This window comes from Camelus ferus, chromosome X (assembly GCF_009834535.1).
Source record: "Camelus ferus isolate YT-003-E chromosome X, BCGSAC_Cfer_1.0, whole genome shotgun sequence".
NCBI classification, from domain to species: domain Eukaryota; kingdom Metazoa; phylum Chordata; class Mammalia; order Artiodactyla; family Camelidae; genus Camelus; species Camelus ferus.
In genome coordinates, this window is record NC_045732.1 from 26,853,089 (window position 1) to 26,865,113 (window position 12,025).

Consider the following 12,025-nt stretch of genomic DNA (forward strand, 5'->3'; position numbering starts at 1 on the left):
ACAAAAATAAGAGGGTGTTAATTCCAGTTCTTTGGGGTTTATAATCTAGGTATTTAGATATGCTTAAAAATTGCTATCATTTGCTGTAGGAATTAGAGTGAGAAAAGTAAAAAAAAAAAAAAAATATATATATATATATATATATATATATATATATATATATATATATATGAAATATGATCCCAGTACTTTTAGTTTCCTTCCTCTTTCCCATTTTAGAAATGTTAAAACTGAAACCCAGAAAGCTGATCTTGACTTTCCCAAGATCATGATACTGGTTAATGTTTAAAGACATATAGTTCTTTGGTGAATAAATGGATGCTGTGGGAGCTAAAACTTCAGATTTAGGAGATGGCTTCAAGATTAATTATGATACCACCAAAAGTGCATGCTGTCATAGAGAGGTAACTATTTGTGTTTTCTGGAAAAAGTATATTACTTAATGGAAAATTCAAAATACATGACAGATTCATTTCCATTCAGTATACCTTGGTACAATAATTTCACGTGCTTAATAAAAGGAAATCAAGCTATTTTAAAAACAGCAAGTCACAGTCTTTCTTTGTCAAAAACCCTCACTCTTCTTTCAGTTTATAGAGCATATCACCCTGGCTGATGTAGAGCTGCACACAAAGAAGCAGGTTGTTCCTGCTGGGCTTCACAAGGAGGAGGTGACAGAAGCCCAAATGGAAGCACACAGCCATGGTCTCTGACATGGTAGGATACAGCAGTCCCTCCATTCTGCACAGAGCCATATTTTGACTGTATATCTGTTGAAATATTGCTCCCTCCAGTCCTGATCTACAGAACACTGTGATGAGAGCTCCAGGGAAGCCCTGCTCCATAACCAAGGAATTTTTTACAGCAGTGATGTATGAAGATGAAAATATCTCATCCACAGCTTCCATTAAGTTGGCTACAGTGACCAGGCCAGGCTTCTTAGGCTTCTGGTGGGAGAACTCACAGAGCTTTGTGGCATGCCTATAAATGTCCAGGTAGTCATCATGGATCCTCAGAGGGAGCTACTACCTTCCTGGCTACCAAGCAGATGGCACCATTCTCAAAGGCTTTTAAATACTTGAGTCAGGACACTAAAACATGCAGTAATTGGCAATTAAGTATAGCACTGAAAGGACATCTTTGGAAGACACAGTTGGCTAGACACTGGTTCATAATGATTTGCTCTGGCAGATTAATTGTGTTGGCAAAAGCCAGAATCACAAACTGGGCCTTCTTGTGATTGTACCAAAGAAATGTATATTATATCTTATTTTGAGTCCACAGTTTCACAGTTTGAATTCATCCACAAGCAGCATGATAATCTCCATAACTAAATCTCAGTACTTCTCAAATCTGGTTTCATTTTAGAACCATATGGGAAACTTTAAAAAAATAAAGATATCTAGGTCCTATTACATACCAATTAAATAATACCCTCTGGAGCTTGGTCTTCTGCACTGGTAGTTTATAAGCTACCCAGGTGATTGTAATATGGAAGAGTTGAGAACTACTATATCCTGAGTTTGTTAGGCTGAGCAAACCCAGGCAGGGACATAAGCATTCTAGCTATTTCTTTACAATAGGCTTTTTGCACAAGCCATCTCCCAGGAGCAAAGCTCACTGGTGGCAATAAAAAGATGCCTGCATGTTCCAAACCTAGTTAAAGTGAAATGCATTAGTTTAGCACAGCATTTCTCAAACATGGGTTTTTATAAGAATCACCTGAGAAGCGTGTTAAGCATACATTAAAGGGCTCACCCAAAACCTACTGCATCAAAATCTTTAGGGATCTCCAGGAGAGAAGCCCAAAGCTTGCATTTTTAACAAACACCCTAGGTAAATCTTACAGTGAGGGAAATTTCCTAAATACTGCTTTAGAAGAATCACTATAATATTAGGGTCTTGGACTTTCAATATCTGTCTTTCCAAGAATGCATCCTGTTATCACATATGAATATGGATACAGTCTACCCGCCAGTTCTGATTACTTATGCAGGGGATGATCCCCAATTGGATGTTCTACATCATTTTACTGTATGTCATAGCCTTACCTCAGAAAGTTACCAGATTTAAGGGTAACTTTCTGAGGTAAGGTTATGACATACAGTCAAAAGGCAAATGGGATGCCACAATCTGATAGGCTTTAGCAATCTCTGAAGGACTAGGATAACAAATATGACTAATTCCTTTTAGGGGATCTATTCTAAAGAGAAAGATCAAGCTAATTTCATTTTTAAACACTACTGAAAATTTTATGTATATACTTATGATTTATGCCCTGTCTGTATCAATTAATAGTTAAAAACAACAGTGCCAGGATAATCCCAACAATAATCAATTTTTCCTAATTCCCCAAAATAAAAGTAGGGTGATTTGCATAGTCGCCCATCCTGAAAACTTCCTTCAATGTTGAAGCTTTAAATAGGTCTAATTTCACATAAATATGTGAGACCTGAGCTGGGGAAGAAATGATGCTGATTATCCAATTAGGGATCATCCCTTGCATGAGTAATTAGAACTGGCCAATGGGCAGACTCATCTAGGGGCAGTTTTAAATATACAGATAGCTGAGCTATGAAAGAATAAGCGAAGTTCAACAGTAACAACAAGAACAACAAAACCAAAATTAAGAAGGCAAAATCAATATTACAAGTTTACTATAAAAAATTTTCAAGCATACACAAAGTTAGAGAAACTAGTATACTAAACCCAGTCCCAGGATTAGTAATGACCACTTTTTGGTCTTTTCCAAAATTTTAAGAAGTAGAAATTTACAAATACCAGACATTATGTCATTTTACACATAAATACTTCATTATAATGCACAAATATAGATATTTTTATTTTTAACATAACAATTATTATGTTATTTGCATAGATATCAGAATTCACAATATCTTAATGCTATCTAATAACCAGACAATATTCAGATGCTCTGATTCTCTCGAAGACTATTTTTATAGTTAGTTTCTCTTTAATTAGGTTTCAAACAAGATCTGGTTATCATGTTTGGCTCTTTTGTCCTTTAAATCTCTTTTATTCTGTAAAAGCTGCACATTCCCACTTCTTTTTCCCCTTGCAATTGATTTCCTGGAAAAACTAGGTCATTTGTCTTATAAAGCTTCTTACATTTTTTTTTTCAGTTCCATGCTTTCTAGTAGGATCATTTAACTTGTTTCTTAAAGCCATCTATTTCCTATAAACTCTAAATTAAATCTAGAAGCTGATTTGATTTAGATTCAATTTTTTTAAGCAAGGATACTTCATTACATCACATCATAAGGCACATGATGTCTAGCTGGACTACTTACAGTGATGTTAAGATTGATCTTAGTGGGTCCAGGTGAAGCAATGAAGGAAATAATGTGAGAATTTATTCCATTATAAATGTGGAATGTATTCCATCTCATTCCTTTATAAAAGTGAGTCAAATAATAGAGAAGGAAGAGATTTCTTTGGAGGTTTGTGATTCATCACCTTCCCCTCCTTTGTCATGGGTCTAGTAGAGGGAACTTCCATATGGGCATTCAGTCTATGTCTGTAGTCCTGAGATACAGGACCTGTGCTTGATTCCTGCTTGAGAAAGCTTAAAGTGTCTGTAACCACAGGATTTTGGTGGCTGCGTAGGGATTAGCCTATAATCTTTGGGAGCATAAAATGTTCAAGATTGTCCTGTGGACTACATATAAGAAAGAGCCAATATGACGTTGTATTGAGCCCTGTTCAGGGGTAGCACTAAATTATCCAACTGAATAAAATGGGCAAGGTGAGGAAAAACAAAACTGTACTGTGCTCACATCCCCTGAGTTGTGCATTCTACATTCTAGTAACACATGAAGATACAGATTGAATAGAAATGCAGCTATTGAAGATGACTGACAGATGATTAAGTGTAGACAAAGTGGAGAGACACTTTTCAGAAATTTGGCAGTGACAGGGCCAGAATAATGGTATACTCACTGGAGGAAAATTCAAGGAGGATTTTTTTTAATGTAGTAAAGAGATTGGAATAAAGTAAAGGGGTCAAGAAACTATCCAATAGGGCCATCTAGAGGGAGGCAGATAACCATCATCAAGTAACCTGATGTACCTTGGATATTGTGGCTTTGAAAAGAGCTACAAGGGCTGATTTGGAAGAGAGAGAAATTCGCTTGGATCAAGGGAAATGCAGGAGTGATCCCTAATAATAGGAATTTCCAAAGAACTCAAGAAATTGTCTCGAGAGAAGTTAAAGTTTTAAAAGGTAGGCAATCGGATGATAATATGTTTGGATACATGCAGAGAGTATTATCAGTCATCGTTCTGTAAGGCTGCATATTGGAATTACTTGATCCACAATCCAGAATAATTCAATCAAAATCTCTGGGGCAACCCAGACATTGCTATTGTATTAAAGATCCCCAGTGATTCCAATAGGCAGTGAAGTTTGAGAACTATTTTCATTAACTGATCTGCTCACTTTCAAGGAGAATCAAGTTTCAGTAAAGACATGATATAGTGATTGCAGAGGATGGAGTAGAAGGGGTAGAAGATGAAGGCTGGGGTGACAAAAAGTTTCAAAGATCATAATGAGCGTAACAGCAAGGGAATGATGCCAGGCTTAAAGCTTGGGCTGTGAGGTACCATAATCTTAAATTCCAATCCAGGTTCTACCACCTTTTAGCTTTGTGATCTTGAGCAAATTACATGCCTTATTTCAAATTAAGTTTCTTCATATATAAAATGATTTTGTTACTAGAATCTATCTTGTTTATCTGTTTACTGTTTGTCATCTCTCACTGAAATGTCAAGTTCTTACCTTGTCTGTCTTTTTCAAAATTGAATTCCCAGTCCCTGGATCAGTGCTTGAGCATGCAGCAGATGTGTTTATTACATATTTTTTCAATGTATGAATGGAAATACTTTGTATATTTTTTATTGTTTCCTAGATGCTGCATGCTTTTTTCTAAGCAGTTTACACACATCATTTTATTCAATTCCTAAAACAACTCCAGGAGATGGGTACTATGATCATTTCCAATTTTCAGATGAAGACAATTAAGCAGAAATCAGCTAACTGGTAGATAGTACATGTGGCGTGATGAATGGAAAGAACTTAGCTAATCTAAAAAATTCTCAGTAAATGCTAGCTAATAATGAGAAAAGGATAAAAGGCACAGTGGAATTAAGGGCCCTGAAGATTCTGAGAGGAATTCAGGTGTTAGGCTGTGTCCATGAGGTCTTATACCAGGAACTAAACACTGGAATGTCAAAGGCAAGATGATATTTAGAAGTATGCAACCTTTGTTTACATTCTAGATGGAGGATGAGTTAAAAAGGCATTTCATGCTTCTCCAAAGCTAGGAAAGGGATAGGGTAGCAAGTCCTAAATACCAAGAGAGAGATTATTGCCCATCTTGGATTTTTGCTCAGCCTCTTATATCGATCATTGAAACCAGTGGGTCTCTATAAATATTTACCTTTGATTATTATTACGTAAACAGAAGCACTGAAGGAAGTGATGGTGTTTTGAGCCAAGAAATATAAAATTCTTTGGAAAAGCTTGTTAATAAGCAGTTATTCTTCTGTTAATAGAGTACAAAAAATGATACAAAAAACTCAAGTCTACAGGTTCCTGTAGAAGGTGTGATGTGATCTCTCAGTACTTTCTAGCTTTACTATTACTAACTATAGGAGTGAAAAGTATTTCTGTCACCAAACTCATCTTAAATCTAGCCATTCTGTTGAGATTGTCAACAACACGGATAATTATTCCTTAGAACATTTTCATGGGCACAATTTATTAAGTGAAGTATTCATATTATTTTTAAAGTGTCAAACTTCATTATAAATCACAACCTATTTTATTCTGAATTGTAGTATTTTTCCTTTGTACAGATACTGTACCTTGACAATTTAGTCAGATGATCTCTTTGCAGTTCATCCATGTAATCACAGCATAACAGATGACCATTAGAGGATCAGAGCTGAAATGCACAGGAACGCACAAGCAATCTCTAGACAGGATTAAAATCAAATTGCTTGCCAACTGGGTACCAATAGGGAGAGCTTTGCTTTATGCACTGTCCAGTAAACTGCATGCCCTATTTAGCAAAGGAAATATGTAAAACTAAATTAAAAATTATCTGTCTACTCATACAATCCCTTGGCTTCTGTAAGATTTCTATTTTGTGAAATAATGTAAATAAAACAACAATGTTGAGGAAATGAATAATTAACGCTACCAGAGCCTCAAAGTATATATTTAAAATTTAATCCTCTAAAAGCAAACATATTTTTCTAATGCAAGTTTTTTCACTAGCCTATAAACAACATACCATAATTCTACTAAAGGATCCTTACATATGCACATCATTTCTAAAGCTACATGTAGATATATAGCACCTTAAAGTTGGTTGGAACAGTCTTGTATAACAAAGCACAGCTACGTATCTGATGACTAAAGAGGAATGGGGTAGATTTAATTATTGTTCCTAACTCTTGACTCCCTCCCCCAACAGAATTCTGTACACATTCCCTTTGCTGTGCAACTTTGTTGAGCCTATTAATACAAAAAGTGGATTTCACATCTCTGCCCCATAGCCTTTGAGCTTCACCATATGACTAGCTTGGACAATGAACAGTTAGTAGATATGAAGCGAGTGGAAGCTTTAACTGTGCTGGTGTGGTTTGGCTTGGCCTCTTGCCCTTCTGTGCACAGGCCACAAAAGTAACTGCTTCTCTCAGAAAGAAAGGTGTGTGGAGCAGACCTAGACCCAACCCACTGCCTGAAACAAAGTCACCCTGACTGACCTGCAAACCTGTCAGCAAGAAAAAAGAATGTTTATTGTATTAAACCACTGAGATTGAGGAGTTATCTGTTTTGCAGCGTCACTGCAACAGAGACCTGAAGAATACAAGGAGAAATGAGGAAACTGAGGCACAAAGGAAGAAAAAGGCCTTTCTCAAGATTATATAGCAAGTCACAAGACACTCAAAGCAAAATGTAGCTAGTCTCATTTAATCCAAGTACTTTAACGCCTTGACTAATATATTTCTGCTCGAGAGTAATTTATTTTCATATATATCTGCATATATACGGCATCCACAAATTACGACCAACTTAAAGTTTTGGGAAGAAAGAATAGTTAAAATTTGAACATCCATTGAAAAGAACAGAGGCAGTGCTGAGTATACCAGAACTCAGAAACTCTGGGTTAGCTATCCACATAGTATTTTACCATGTGTTTGATCACTGTTCTGCTCCTTATTTTCTCTGAACTTCAGGTGATTTAATTGCTAAAAAGAATTAAGTTTTTTCAAAGGGTTTGTGAAAAAACATATTTTAAGTTAACAGCCTAAGAAGTGACAGGTATGTAATCAATATTTTATATTAAATACAAATTTATTTTTAACATACTAAGATATTGTGAGTTAAAATAATATTTTATTGCTCATTTATGCTTAGCACATTGTTGATTTCAGTACATCACAGTTGATCACATCTTCCTTCCTAGAGCTTGTAATCTAAGGACTGTGTCATCAATTTAGAAGTGGATTTGATAAAATTTTGTATTCCCAAATATCCATCTACTGTTACCAGAAAGAGAAAAAAGTCCCTTGAAAATGCTTTGACATTACAAAACAATTGTGTAGAAAGGAGAACAGTGAAATATACCTTAAAAAAAAAAAAAAACTGTAAAGAATTTATCCTTTAAAGCATTTTCAGAGTTTTTCTATTCCTGGAATCAATGATAGAAATAGTAAAGTTGCAACTGTTCCTTAACAATTTCTGAAAGGAAAATTTTCTTTATTTACCATATTTAAACATAATTAATAAAAAGTGGCACAAAAAGGTTGGTTTTCATGGTGAACTGAATTGATACAACTCAGTATGAAATACTTTCACAATTATTTAAAGGGATCTTCTAGTGAGGTGCAAATTCAAAACTGATACAACTTGTAGCCTACAATACAAATGTCTTTCTTAAAACTAAATTTATGAGAACTTATTATTAGGTAGAATACTTAGAGTTGTTTAACATTACTGTCAGTACACTGAAAATTAGAAATAATCGGTAGTGGATATTTTCCTAATAGAGTCTTCAGGTACACATAATTCCTCTCCAACACAAACTCAGGAGTCAATTGATGTTGTTGACCAGCCAATAAAAAGATTAGGGCAATTTAAGTCTTAATCTTATTATTACTATGTACTTTGTAGTTAAGTTACTAAGCTCAGCGGTCTACAACCAGTGAAGGGGAAAAAGAGGGAAATGTAATGGTGTTTCTTATACTAGTTAGGGTCTGGCAGAAGAAAGTTAACCATCCAGTGCTCTTATGCCTTGAATAAACTCAAGAATTTCAGATGAGGAGGCAATATGTTCTTAAGGAAATACTTGTTTCTAGTGAGATCATTTAAACATATCATCTGCATTGAAATTTCCCTGATTTTCACAATATTTTTCTTTATCAAAAAAACTCTGGCAAAAAATAATAGCATCTATGTTTACTCAGATAAAACTATTAAATTAATTAATTTAATGGTAATTAATAAAACTAATAGGTTAATAAAATTATGCTGAATAATAGTTATACTTTATTGATATATACTGGAATATTTATTGGTATCATAAACATTCAACCATTTTCCTTGAATATAATAAGAAAATACTGTAGAAAAATAATAATTTTACCTTCCTCTCCTGAGAAAAATCAAGGTTATAGTCCCCAAGTTATTTATTTTTCTTTAAGTATATTAGGATTGAAAATAATAAATAGAGAGTAAAAATAAAAATTATGTTAAACACTGGAAATTAGGAAGATCAGCCATGATGTCTACTCCTTAGAATAGGTCAGTGTTTGGAAGCATTTGGAAAAGTCTTGGAGATTTTCAGAGGTCTTAAGTTTTCTTCAGTGTTTGCACTAAAATTAAACTAGTTTAATAAAACATGGAAACTTGCAAAATTATCAAAGTGTTCCCTTTTCTTTGTGTAATAATTTGGAAATTATTCAAATTATTAAAAAAGATATATAAACACAATTTTAAAAATTAATATTTTAAAAACAATTAATTTTGGCTAAAAGAAAAAGGTGGCATAGCTGAAATACTTTGAGAAGCACTTTAAACTGAAAAAGTCCCTTTATTCTGGAAAGCTATATATATATATATATATATGTTTGTGTCCTCCTCTCCAGCCTTGTCACTTACCCTTCCCTGACATATAATGCAACTTTCAGCCACATTTAACCAGTTGTGCTTCCTACATTTTTCATGCTGGTTAGTGCAAATGTGTCTTTGCATGTGTCATTGATTCTGCGCAGTCTACCTTTGCTTCTCACTTTGACAATTCAATTCAATGACCACATCTTTTGAAAAGCTGTCCTGACCCTGGCCCCCACTCACAGTTATGTGCTCTCTTTTGGGCACTTACTGAATCCTATATTCTTGTTAAAGCATTTCTCTCTGACACACACAATGTATTATTATTTTCCTGTCTATCTCTCCTCTAGACAAGTGCTCTCCAAACTATGCTTGCCTACTCCAAAACTTCAAAAATATCTGAACATGCACTTCCAATAAATGTGTACGTTATTATGTATATGTTTGCATGTATACTTAACTTATTGATAAATATATTCCTTGACAATATTTCATTCATAAATATGCTTACTACTGATAACCCATACATCAAATTCGTCCAAGGCTTATTTTACATAACATTGAATATAGAAAGAAATTTTTAACATACCATTCCTTCAGTTTTGAGAATCAACTCAGACTCTCCTGAGGTAAAGTACTCCCCTTTATAGACCACTCCTCTAGATTATTATTTCCTTGAAAACAGACTTTAAAAAATTATCTGTAACCCCAGCAGTTGTGTCTGATACATATCAAATACAAACCCCTCATGAAATGATATCCATGCGTTGATATCCACTGGGTTGATTTCAGGTAGCAGCACCAGAAGTATCTAATTCATGGAATTGAGAATTACAGAAACAGAGGGGAACCTAAAGGCTACCAAACATAATAACCTGACTGCATAGATAAATAAACTCAAACTCAGACAGGTCAAGTGATCTACCCAGAACCACACATTCAGTGATTGATTACCAACTGGAGCCTATGCTCTCATTTCCAAGCCTACCCATTCCAGTACGACATTCTTTCTATGATCTCCTCATAACAGTAAAAGAACATGCACAGAGGAGGCATTTTATACCACCTTTCCTTTTACCTGTCTCACCTACATGAAATAGCTTGATATTTCAGAAATAGACCAAATGCACTGAGAGTAACTCCTTGAGTTAACTAGATTTTCTCTTTCAACTGGTTATCCTGGTTCACTGAAGCTGCCAGTCTAATCTGGAAGCTGTTGAAACTGACAGCTTCAAAGGATAAGTTAGAATACAGTAGTCTCTAGTCAATTGCTGTCCAATAGAACTTTCCCTAATGATGTAAATGGTCAATAACTGCACTATCCAATACACAATCTGTAGTTGAAATGTGACTATAATGACTGAGGAATCAAATATTTAATTTAATTTAATTTAATTAATTTGACTCTTAATAGCCACATGTGGCTGGTACTTGCTCTACTGAAGAGTGCACACCTACATCCAGAAAATAAAATGCCAAATGTAAATGCAGAAAATGTACTTTCATGGAAAAGATGTTTTTTCAATCTAGTGTCTGTAAGAAAACTAGCACATTTTTGAAAGAGCTTGAACAGTTAGCATCCAGGCAAAGATGAAAGAGAGTAGTGAGTAGGCAAGAGAAAGAAGTAGTGAGTACATAATATGCAAATGAGGATAACCAGCTGGAATGTTCTTTTCCCTTTCAGAAAATATTTTTGAACTGTGCTTCTCAAACTTTAATGTGCATATGAATCACCTGGGGAGAGAGTCTTTTAAAAATCCAGATTCTGGATCAGTAACTCTGGGGTGTGCTCTGAGATTCTACATTTCTAATGATTTTCAGCAAATGATGATGATGCTAGTGCGTGGACCACAGATTAAGTAGGAAAAATTTAGACAAAAGGCAGGACCTCTGGGGAAAAAATAGTATTTGGTGAAGAAAGGGTAAAAAGGCATTCAAAAGTAATCATGAACCATATAAAATTGGATTTAGAAGAGCATCCCATACAAATCCAAATCAAATTCTCTCCACAAATCAATAAATGGGTCTCAATTCCCAACATTACATAATCAAATTTCACCTTCCGTGAGATGTAACAGTAGCAGAGAAATCCTTTCTCATGTATCCTTGCGTCACTGTAGTCCATAAAAATGTTTTTAAAGGGACAAAAGGGAAGAAAATTGATTGTTCCTGAAAAGGTATTATACCAGAGTTCACTGAAGAAAAATTCCCAAGTATTTATTTCAATGTGGAGATAACCAGGGTCATGTCTATGACTGGGAAAAGGGCCAAAGGAGAAATCATTAATGACCTGTAGAGTCTGAAAGGCAATGTAAGACTTCTTGCTTAATTTGAATTGAATATACATGCATGACTTTCATAAGCTTTGGTTACTTTCACAGACATATATTGGGGGAAAATCTAAACCTAATTATTCTTAGTAACAACCTGGATATACACACCCATGGGTTTGACTGTTCCTATCAAGAATTTTAGGAAGAAACTTCCTACACTGTCGGTGGGAATGTAGTTTGGTGCAGCCATTATGGAACACAGTACGGCAATTCCTTTAAAAACTAAAAATAGACTTACTACATGATCCAGAAATCCTACTCTTGGGCATAGATCCAGAGAAAACACTAATTCGAAAAGATACATGCACCCCAATGTTCATAGCAGCACTATTTGCAATAGCCAAGACATGGAAGCAACCTAAATGTCCATCAACAGATAACTGGATAAACAAGTTGTGGTATATATGCACAATGGAATACTACTCAGCCATAAAAAGAATGAAATAATGCCATCTGCAGCAACATGGATGGACCTGGAGACCATCATACCAAGTGAAATAAGCCAGAAAGAGAAAGAAAAAAATACCATATGATATCACTTACATGTGGA